The sequence below is a fragment of the Cicer arietinum genome, chromosome 8 (genome assembly GCF_000331145.2).
Source record: "Cicer arietinum cultivar CDC Frontier isolate Library 1 chromosome 8, Cicar.CDCFrontier_v2.0, whole genome shotgun sequence".
Taxonomy (NCBI): domain Eukaryota; kingdom Viridiplantae; phylum Streptophyta; class Magnoliopsida; order Fabales; family Fabaceae; genus Cicer; species Cicer arietinum.
The window spans coordinates 22,381,345-22,391,464 of record NC_021167.2 but is presented as its reverse complement, the minus strand read 5'-3'; positions in this window follow the sequence as shown (position 1 = coordinate 22,391,464).

The window sequence follows — 10,120 nt, the reverse complement described above, 5'->3', positions numbered from 1 at the left end:
TTGACGCTTTGCACCGTCAATCAGCTGGTGGATCATCTACTGCGAGTCATCCTCCTTCGCATCCTCATTACGATCATAATTTGGACGACGTGTCGCTGGACGAACCTTAATGTCATAGTTATGCTTACTTTTTGTAGTAATTGGTTGACAATTATGTATTAAGTAACTTTGTTAAAGTTGTTATTCGATACTATTTGTTATTTTGTAGTTTCAGAACACATGATATTTTGTTATGTTATTTAATACTCTGGTGCGTTTGTTATGTTGTCAATGAATGACTTTTAATGTTTATTAGCAATCAATTATATTATTAAAAAAATGAAATTAAGCAGGGGCTATAAAATTAAAAATAAAAAATTAAATAAATTTGAACTTAGCGTCGGCCTGTCCGACGCTACTTTATAAATACAATTGACTTTTATTTTGACTTTAGCGTCGGTAAGCCGACGCTACAAATTTGTTGACTATTGTTTGTTGACGTTAGCGTCGGCTATCTGACGCAACTATTTTCCCCCGTACTGACGTGGCAACTAACATTTTTAGTGTCAGATGTTTCAATTTTACACATAGCGTCGGTGTAGCGTCGAATGGTATTTGACTGACGCTAATAATTAGCTTCGATCGTTTTAGCCTAGACCCGACACCAACGCTAAATCGACATTAGCGTCGGCTTTTGCCCTATTAGCGCTGGCTTTGGGCTGACGCTAAATCCTGTTTTTCTAGTAGTGCCTACGTCACTATCCATTGAGATGAATTTTCCTTGCAATGTTTATCACTCATGGGGAGACAACAATGCATACTATGTTGGGCAAGGTTGGTATAAGTTTGATCGATCAAAGAACACGGATCATGGAGATGAATTGGTTTTCACTATTTAGAACTTTAAGCACATGAAAATTTAGATTATTCATGTGAATTGTTAGTCATGAAAACGGAGTTTTTATGTTAATGACTATTTATGGAATCATGTATTAATTTAGTGCGTTTCAGTAATGTCTTTGAAAAAATATCTAGGTACACAATCTTATTGCCTTTTTATTATATGTGTGTTGTAGTAGAGTATTGTTGTATCATGTATTGGCAATGCGAATGTGGTTTCACATACAAGTATTTGTGGAAATGGAGATTTGATTTTGTTTTAAATTCACCGTGAGATGTTGGGCAGATGTTTGTTGCAACATTTGTTTCCAATTTTAATGTAGCATATTCATAAATACATTAGTAGCTTAAAAGTATCAAAAGTTTGAAGATTGTCAAAGGAAAACAAGACAAACTACATATATTTTGACATATCATATAAACACCCACCTACCATTAAAGATATTTATAGCAACACAATTATTAGAAATTTATGTTGTTTTCATGTATTTTTGCTATTAATGTCTAATTATAACATCCACCAAATTGTAAAATTTCATAATAGACCAATTATATTGTAAGATAAATATAAGAATGCACATATGACTTGTGAGAAAAAAAATTCGGTAATACTTAACATGCATCTCCTAAAAAACATATAATAGGTTGAAGAAAATCCTTCTAGTTGTTTTTCCTGTTTCACTTAATTCTTTTCTTTTACAATCTTATTTTTAAAAGAAAACATTTCGACAGTCATCTCTATATTTTTATTTCGGCAATAATCTCTACATTTTTATTCCTGAGTGCAGTTCAAAAATTCAGAAAAACTTCAAATCCAAATATAAAATAGTTTATTTTCCTACAAAGACATAAGCTATCTTTCACAAATAAAGAATTTAACAATTTTTTATCTACATCTCAAATAATCTCCAAAATACAAATCACCATAGTGTAATAATGTCAACTAACTTTACCCTAGGTTTTCCCAAACTTTTAGCTTACTACAATCAAACCCTTTAAGGATTCAAGCCACAACTTGGCTAAGTTAAAATGAAAATGGAGTCCACATAACTCTTTTATAGAGATTTGAGAACACACTAATAAGTGAACAACTTTCTACATATATGTGTGTAGTATTATTATTGTTTTTGCAAAGTGGTAGAAGTACTAATATTACTATGAGAATCATAACGTATATATAATGGAACTTTTCATACCTTTGTAGAGAATGTTGTCCATAACTTGTACAAAAATGTCTTATAAGGAAAACTTAGTAAATTTCAAAATGTATTCCTTAAATACTTCCCTTTAGCTTCATACTATCTTCTTCATAAATTTCTCTTGATTAAGACGAATTTTGTTTGATTGCAAATGATTGTTCTTCAAGGTGAAACACAACTAATGAACAAATTGATCTTCCATACGAATCACACCAAATGAAGTAACATACGATTCATGTTTTGTGCTAGGTGTGCTTTTTTCATATGATTGACAATGACACGATTGACTTTTATCATTGTGTTGACCAAATGATGATGACCTTTAAAGGAATAAGGTTGACCAGATGATTCACATCAGAAGAACCAAATGATACGCTTATTTGATCAAATGATTTACTAAGAAAAACTCCTCAAAAGATCTGCATACTTAGACACATATTATAGTATAAATTGTTCTTTTATATTCTTTGTTATCACAAAAATAATAGTTAAAGGACATTATTCTTCAAACCAACTTAATTTAAACATTTCTATATGTTATTTTCCTAATTGTTCTATTGTTGTAGCTTTTCCTCTATTATAACTATATTTCTTGTAATTCAATTGCTCACCTCCTTTGATTATTTGTGTGTGTGTGCATTTGAAAAATCACCGGTTTCTACATGCTATGAGTCTTAAAGTCCAGATAATTGAAATTGAAAGAAGCTCTGCTATGATAATGACACTAGATAAGATTAGGATCATTGTACTTCAGTTATTTTAGAGAAATTATTATAATTATAAATTAAGTGGAAATTGAGTTATTTTTTTTATTGTGTCAAATGTGATAACTTGAATTTTTATTTTTATTTTTACTGAAACAATTAAAATATATAAGATATTATGCAAATGTTTAATCTTGCATTTAAATCCAATTAAATGAAGGTTATAAAATTTAACAAAGTAAAAAAATAAAAATAAACAAAGAGTAAAAGTTACATATCAACATATCGATATCAATTCCAGTAAAGCTCTCACCTATATTGCACTTGTAAACCTTACTTTAAGCCATTAGCTACATATGAGACAAAAAGTATCAGTTCTATTTGTAGGAATTAATAAGCTGTACATCAAGCACATGCAAATGATCCCTATACTTTTATTAATTGTTTCAGCTTTAGAGTTAAAATTTTGTGAAAAAACTAGTATTATATAGGTTCGCGATGTTTTTTTTTTTTCGATATTAAAGTTTAAACTATATCAATTAACACAATATATGATAGTACATTAAAATAAACACTATCGAATATCCATTTTAAAACTATTATGGAAGTTAACAAAATATATGTTATATAAATATAAAAAAGGCAACGTTGATGTTAAATTATTTTCAATAATCGATTGTTACTACAAATAAATGGCTATTGATTATCGCATTTTGTTGATTTTGATTTAATAGAAAATTATACAATTATATTGTAATTAAAGTATCAATTTGTTTCTTGATCTAATGCTAAAATAAACCATATGTCTCTTTAAAATATTTAGATTAAGTGATAAGGATATCATGCCTTGAAAGCTGCCTTTTGACAATAGAACCATTCTGCCAGTTTTGTTCAAATCCAATATTTCTATGCTTGAGTAGTTTACTCCATTACTTCTATTTGTACTGTAATAGCAAATCAGATCCAATAATTTATCTTTTAATATGTTTTTATTTTTATGTTTTCTCATGCTCTTAAAGTGTTTGTACGTTGAAAACTCAAATTTTGGTTTAATGTATTTTCATGTCAATTTCAGCAACTTTTCTTTTATTGTTTGTAATTGAATGATACCTACAAAACTTATTTTTTTTATATTTTTTTTTAAATTGCTAGTGGACAATAAGATCTTGTAATTTTCTTATAAAAGAATTTTTATAGATTTTGTATTATCTGATTACATTAGTTATGAAGACTAACAAATACATTGTTTTTCAAACTTAACATTTTCCAAATAACATGTAAAGCTATCACTATGCTTGATGAAATGTCTTTAAAAAACTATCTAGATACACAATTTTATTGTCTTTTCATTATATCGTGTTGTAATAGAGTATTGTTGTATCATGTATTGGCAATGCGAACGTGGTTTCGCATTTAAGAATTTGTGGGAATTGATAATTGGTTTTGTTTTAAATTGATAGTGAGATGTGTTGCAAGTGCATGTTGCCACAATTGTTTTCAATTTTAATGTTGCATATACATAAATATATAAGTAGCTTAAAAGTATCAAAAGTTTGAAAATTGTTAAAAGAAAACGAGACAAACTACATATGTTTTGACATATCACAGAAACATCTACCTACGATTAAAGATATTAATAGTAACACTTTTATCAGAAATTTATGTTGTTGTCATGTATGTTATTAATATCTAATTATAACATCTACCAAATCGTAAGATTTCATAATAGACCAATTATATGGTAAGTTAAATAGAAGAATGTCATAAAATTACTGTAACATTTGAAAACTTTTCAAATCCACATATGACTTGTGACAAAAAAATTGCAGTATTTCAAACCAACAAACAAAGATTTGCCATCTGGTAGATACAGTAATCTTCTGCTTTCATGTAACAATAAATTCAAAATTGAAGGGAATATGAGCACATACTTTATTCTTAGGACAAATGTGCAGTACTTTAACAACCATAATTATTTATTTAAATCCTCAAGGCTCAAGCAAAATTTATGTTTCATTAAGAAATTATTTTACACCGAAAAACTTGCTTGGAAATTTCCATTCTAGCTGATAACAAATTAATGAATATGATAAACATGCATGGATTCTATTAAACAATAGTTAGTTAAGTAGTTGATATATATAGTTAGTTATATTAACTAGTTATATAAATTTTGTACTATTTTAATTTTAATGTAATTGAATAATTCTTTCATTATTTAATATACTTTTATCTCATTTTATATTATTATCTTGAATTGTATTATGATATTAAAACAATAATTATTCAACTACTTTCTTTCTCAAATTTTTCTTAAGAAAATTTTAATTGAAAGTTAATTAATTTACCTTTTCTTTCTTATTTGATTCTTGAACAATTTTTTCATTTTCTTCTTTTTCCCTATCAAATTTCAAGTTAGAATTGTCTCGTCATAATGATGATGGTGAAAAAAAATCTGTAAGACAACGGATATTAAGGACAAAGTGTTTGCCAACAAAATTTATGTCAAAAGAAACATACAAAAAATCATTATTTCCTCTTCTTTTTCCCTTCTTTCTCCCTTCAAAACTCATTTCTTCAACATTTTAAAAGTGAGACGTTCTTGTCATATCTATCTGAAATTATTGACAAGGAACTTCTATATGAAATTATTGGCAAAACCGCTGCAACAGATTTGGTAAATATTTTAGAAGTCCAAATTCAATCAAAGTTATTCATGTTTGGTGAGATCAAAATTTGTAAACATGCAAAACTAAGCACACAACAACAAAGCCAAATTTGTCATCACTTTTTAACAATGTGCAATAGCTAGACTTTTTTTTTTTTTGAAATCTTGAAGTTATTTTTTTATATATTGTGTAAGTCTTCCAGAACTGTAGTTCAAAGGAATAACTTGGTTGGAGAATGTATATGCAAAAAACTATGTAAATATGGAAGATATAGTGAAAGATGTATGTTGACAACGTATTAAATGGAATATAAGGAGTAGTGGTGTGTGATTAGAAGTTCGCTCTCAATCGTGCAATAAGGTCACCTATAACACGACTCTCCCACTTGAGTAACCTTAGCCTCATGCAGGTCATGCTATTCAATTATATTGGAAAAATGGAAGCATAACATAACAGTATTGAAAGTTGGTCGCCTTTTGAGGGAGGGAATTAGGGAAAGCCTTTCAACATGTAGAAGGAAGATGAACAAAACAAATCAGAGAGATAGAAATAAAAAAACAATCAAGAAAAAAAAAACCCAATACTAAACCTCGGGAATATATATATAGCTAGAGGAGTACATTATACAAAGCATCTTTCTAGTTTCTAGGCTCAATTATTTGGAAGGTTTTGGATATGGAAAGGTCAAACATTAATTGATTTAAATACAAACTCCTTTAAAAAAAAGAGGAAACAATAATGCACATATTTTTTTTATACAAGTAATGAAAATTTAAAAACTAAAATGATATACAAACATTTCATTTTTAATTAATGATTTTATAGCATATAATTTTTAGTCTTTAATTAAAAAAAAACAAAAAAAAACATAAATAACGTATTAATTAATATATTAACAATAGCTCTCACAAATCCAAGCGGTTATGTATACTCTACCTACCCAATTCTTATTAAGTAACTACGAGTAACAAACCCAATTAGGAACCTTGTGACTATGGTACTACCTTTTTCCTCCCCTTTTTGTAACATACCTAGGCGGCCGTCCTTTCCAATCACTACGAAAAAATCAATAAAAGCCCTATCCAAGTAAATCTTCGTATGTGCGTTATTTTTCCTGTCCTAGGGGAGTTTACTCAACCCATTCCCTAACCTCTTCCCGATCGATCATTCCGTTGGCATCTTGCATTCACAGCTAGCAGAACCAATTACTAAGTAAAGCTATGTTTTTCCTTTCAAAAACCAGTCATTTTATGAAGAAAGAACGGAGGTTGACGTAGACAAACCATATGCGAACTAAATGTCATCAAACCAAGCTCACTGATTCCGTTGGAGAAGAGGAGGCAATAGATAGAGTCCATCTAACAAGTTGTGAGACATAAAACAAAAATAACATTTTCAAACGTTGATAAATAAGATATTTCAACTGTTTCACAACATATCAAAAACTCATGTAGAATTTTCCATCTTTTAGTTGAAGAAAAAAAAAAATAGTGTGTATAAGTTGTATCACTACAAGAGCTCATGTAAGCAATGTGTTCATTACTTGTCTCATGATTTCTCAATTTATTACTATTATTTCTTCGGTTAACAATGTATTTATTACTTGTTTCATGATTAGGCATATATGTTTTAATTTTACTTGTTTTCGTTGTTTTGATAAATGTATGTAGTCTTTTTTGCGATTTAATAAAATCTTCGCTTTTTTTTATTTTTATAATTTTAAATTGTCTGATTTATATTTTTAAATTGACATTTAAATCTTACATTATTTATTAAATTAATATAATTAATATTGTATAATATTTTTTTTATGATTGATAATAAAGTCAATTGATCTAATATTCATCGAGACAATATTAGATTTATATAAAATTTATGAATTTTAGTTTGCAGAATATTAAAATTTAAAATAAAAAAAAAAAAAAAAATCTTTGAGGCCTTTCTATCAGGTTAAAAATTTGCTTTAGTGGAGTTATATTTGGGCCGGCTCTGACGAACAATTGACGACAAAGTTTGTCGAGGTCCTCGACGTCGTGCAATACGTTGTTGTCAACCTTCAACACAAAGATGTTCCGAGTTTCTTGTATCGGATTACCAAAATTTACGGTTTGAGAAGCTGTTGTCAAATGTTGCTGGAAATCTGCTATGTGTTTTGTTTGAAAAATCAACAAAAGTGGATTAACCAGTTAGTGGATGACAGGCCACACCCCTTCACATAATACTCTTTTCAGAGCGTCCGTTGTTTAAGTTGGCATGCACTTTGATGACAAAAACTACCACAAGGAATATAAGTGAAAAAAATTACCACAAGTAACAGAAGTCCATCAAAACAAAGAATTGGAGTGAAATAGTTGAAGCTATACAAAGTCCAACAATTCCAAATAACAGAGCCTAAGGCATTTTCATCATACATTTATGGTATTAAATTATATATAATATCTAATTTATATTTGATATTTTATATGACACCTAAAGGTTTTGCATATGTTCAACAAATCATGTTCCCACTTAGCTCTCCAGCTTGGATGAAAGGACCTCGACACGTTTGAAGGCTAACTATGGCTCCACCATAAACTAACTTCGGATCCTCGGTAAAGGTAGGTGCCCACCTAATAATTAAATTCAAATAAAAGGAACTCTTCATTTAAATAATTAGTTGATGCCAAACCCTTTAACTTCGGCACATCAACAAGTTGAACCCTACTAGTCAACAAGATGACGTCAGATTTTTAACAAGAGGACTATGGTAATTTATTTCAAATAACTGAAACGAGCTAAGTTTCTTGTCATTTTTTACTACATGATTTGAACAAACTAGTTTTCTCATATATTAATTTACACTTATTAACACTTTATGTGTATATCAAAACATATAATGAATATCTCTTTGAAATGGTTTTCTTTCATAGTATCAATAATTTGCTTGAAATTTAAGCATCTATTGTTTAGGACAAACATGCTATGATCAAAAGAAAACATGCATTGGATAGGGTTCACAGGACAAAGATTAGCCCCTGCCAAGTGAATGAGCACCACAAGCTCTTATATGATAACCCCTAAAGATTAGCCCCTCCCAAGTGAATGAGCACCACAAGCTCTTATATGATAACCCCTATTTTGAATTTGTGTATATTTCACTACTAGAAATTTCGCTTTTTAGTGACTGATATTTCAGAGTTGGTGTCGACTGAATCAACCGCTGATATTTAGTGATCGATTTAGCGACCTAATTCGGAGACTGATTTAGTGACCAATACTTGAGACTGATTTAACAATCACTTTGAATTGATTTTCTATGTCATTTGAATTGATTTTCACACTGATTTAGCAACCACTTTGAATTGATTTAGCAACCACTTTGAATTGATTTTCTAGAGACGAATTTTGTGACTGGATCTATTATTTTTATTAAAATTTTGGTCACTAATTCCAATTCCGTCTCTAAACTTTTCAATTTTTTTATAAAAAAAATGCATTACATTAATATCTAATAATAACAACGAAAATCACTTTTTTAAATTTGATTTCAATATCTAAAAAATTCATACACCAAAAATATTTAAGTGCATTAAACATATCAATGTATATAATAATAAAAAAAACTATAATATAATTAAGTAGTAATTCTAAGTTCTCAAAAAAATACACATCAAATTTCAGTGTAAACAAATATTTTAGTCATAACAAAATTCAACAAATTTGTTCTTCAAATATACGACATGAACTGAAATCCCCTTACTCATTACAGTTTTTCATAAAATTATATAATTATATACCATTATCAAAACTAACTATAAGGCCTAGTCCGCCTGATACTCTGGGGATCATCCTTATTTATCCTATAGAAACATGTGCAACCTTACACTTCTCACCAACTCTTTTGTGTGGCTCTTTCTCTCTCTGTCGTGTCTATTTCTTTCTCCTTCAGCTAAATGATTCTTCTAATGTATTATGTATTGTTGGAAGTACTATAACAAGAATTGGAAAAAAATGTCTGAGCATAAAAGAAATAATAAAATTAAGAGATCTCAAGAGTAATTTTGCCTGCAACACTTTAGCAAATTTGCTAAGAATAATTTATCAAGTATAATATAAAATAAAAAAAAGTACCATAATTGTACTAATACAGCCTATCACACAATAAATAGCTAAAGCAAGGAAATTTTTATAACAACAAATGTTACCTTTTCAAGCCCAAAAATGTTACCTTTTTCTTATATGCAGGCAATGTTACACATAAATAACATGCTACTTGTAAAGGTATAAACTTTGTTTCTATTTCACATTAATTCCCTTTGCATATTCTTGTCTTCAAACTTCATCAATAACGTGAAAAGAGGAGCAAATTATACACTGAAATTTATCATGTCCGACTAAAACATCTAATACACTAAGAAATTCTAAAACAAAACAGAAACTATATTTTTCAAACATATTCATAGCACAAGACTTTGTAGCAAGTGCAATTAAACCTTGTTACATCGGTTAAAATTGAACCGATGTAACAAGTCATCAGCTATCCAACTATAAGCTATAAATTGTCAACTAATTCATCAGTTATCCACTAATTTTTACCAAACAAATATTTAAATGATTGTTAGAGCCTGAGGTGCCAATCTAGTTACAACCACCGACTCTATGGTGATGCTTTTGCACAATCATTTTGCTT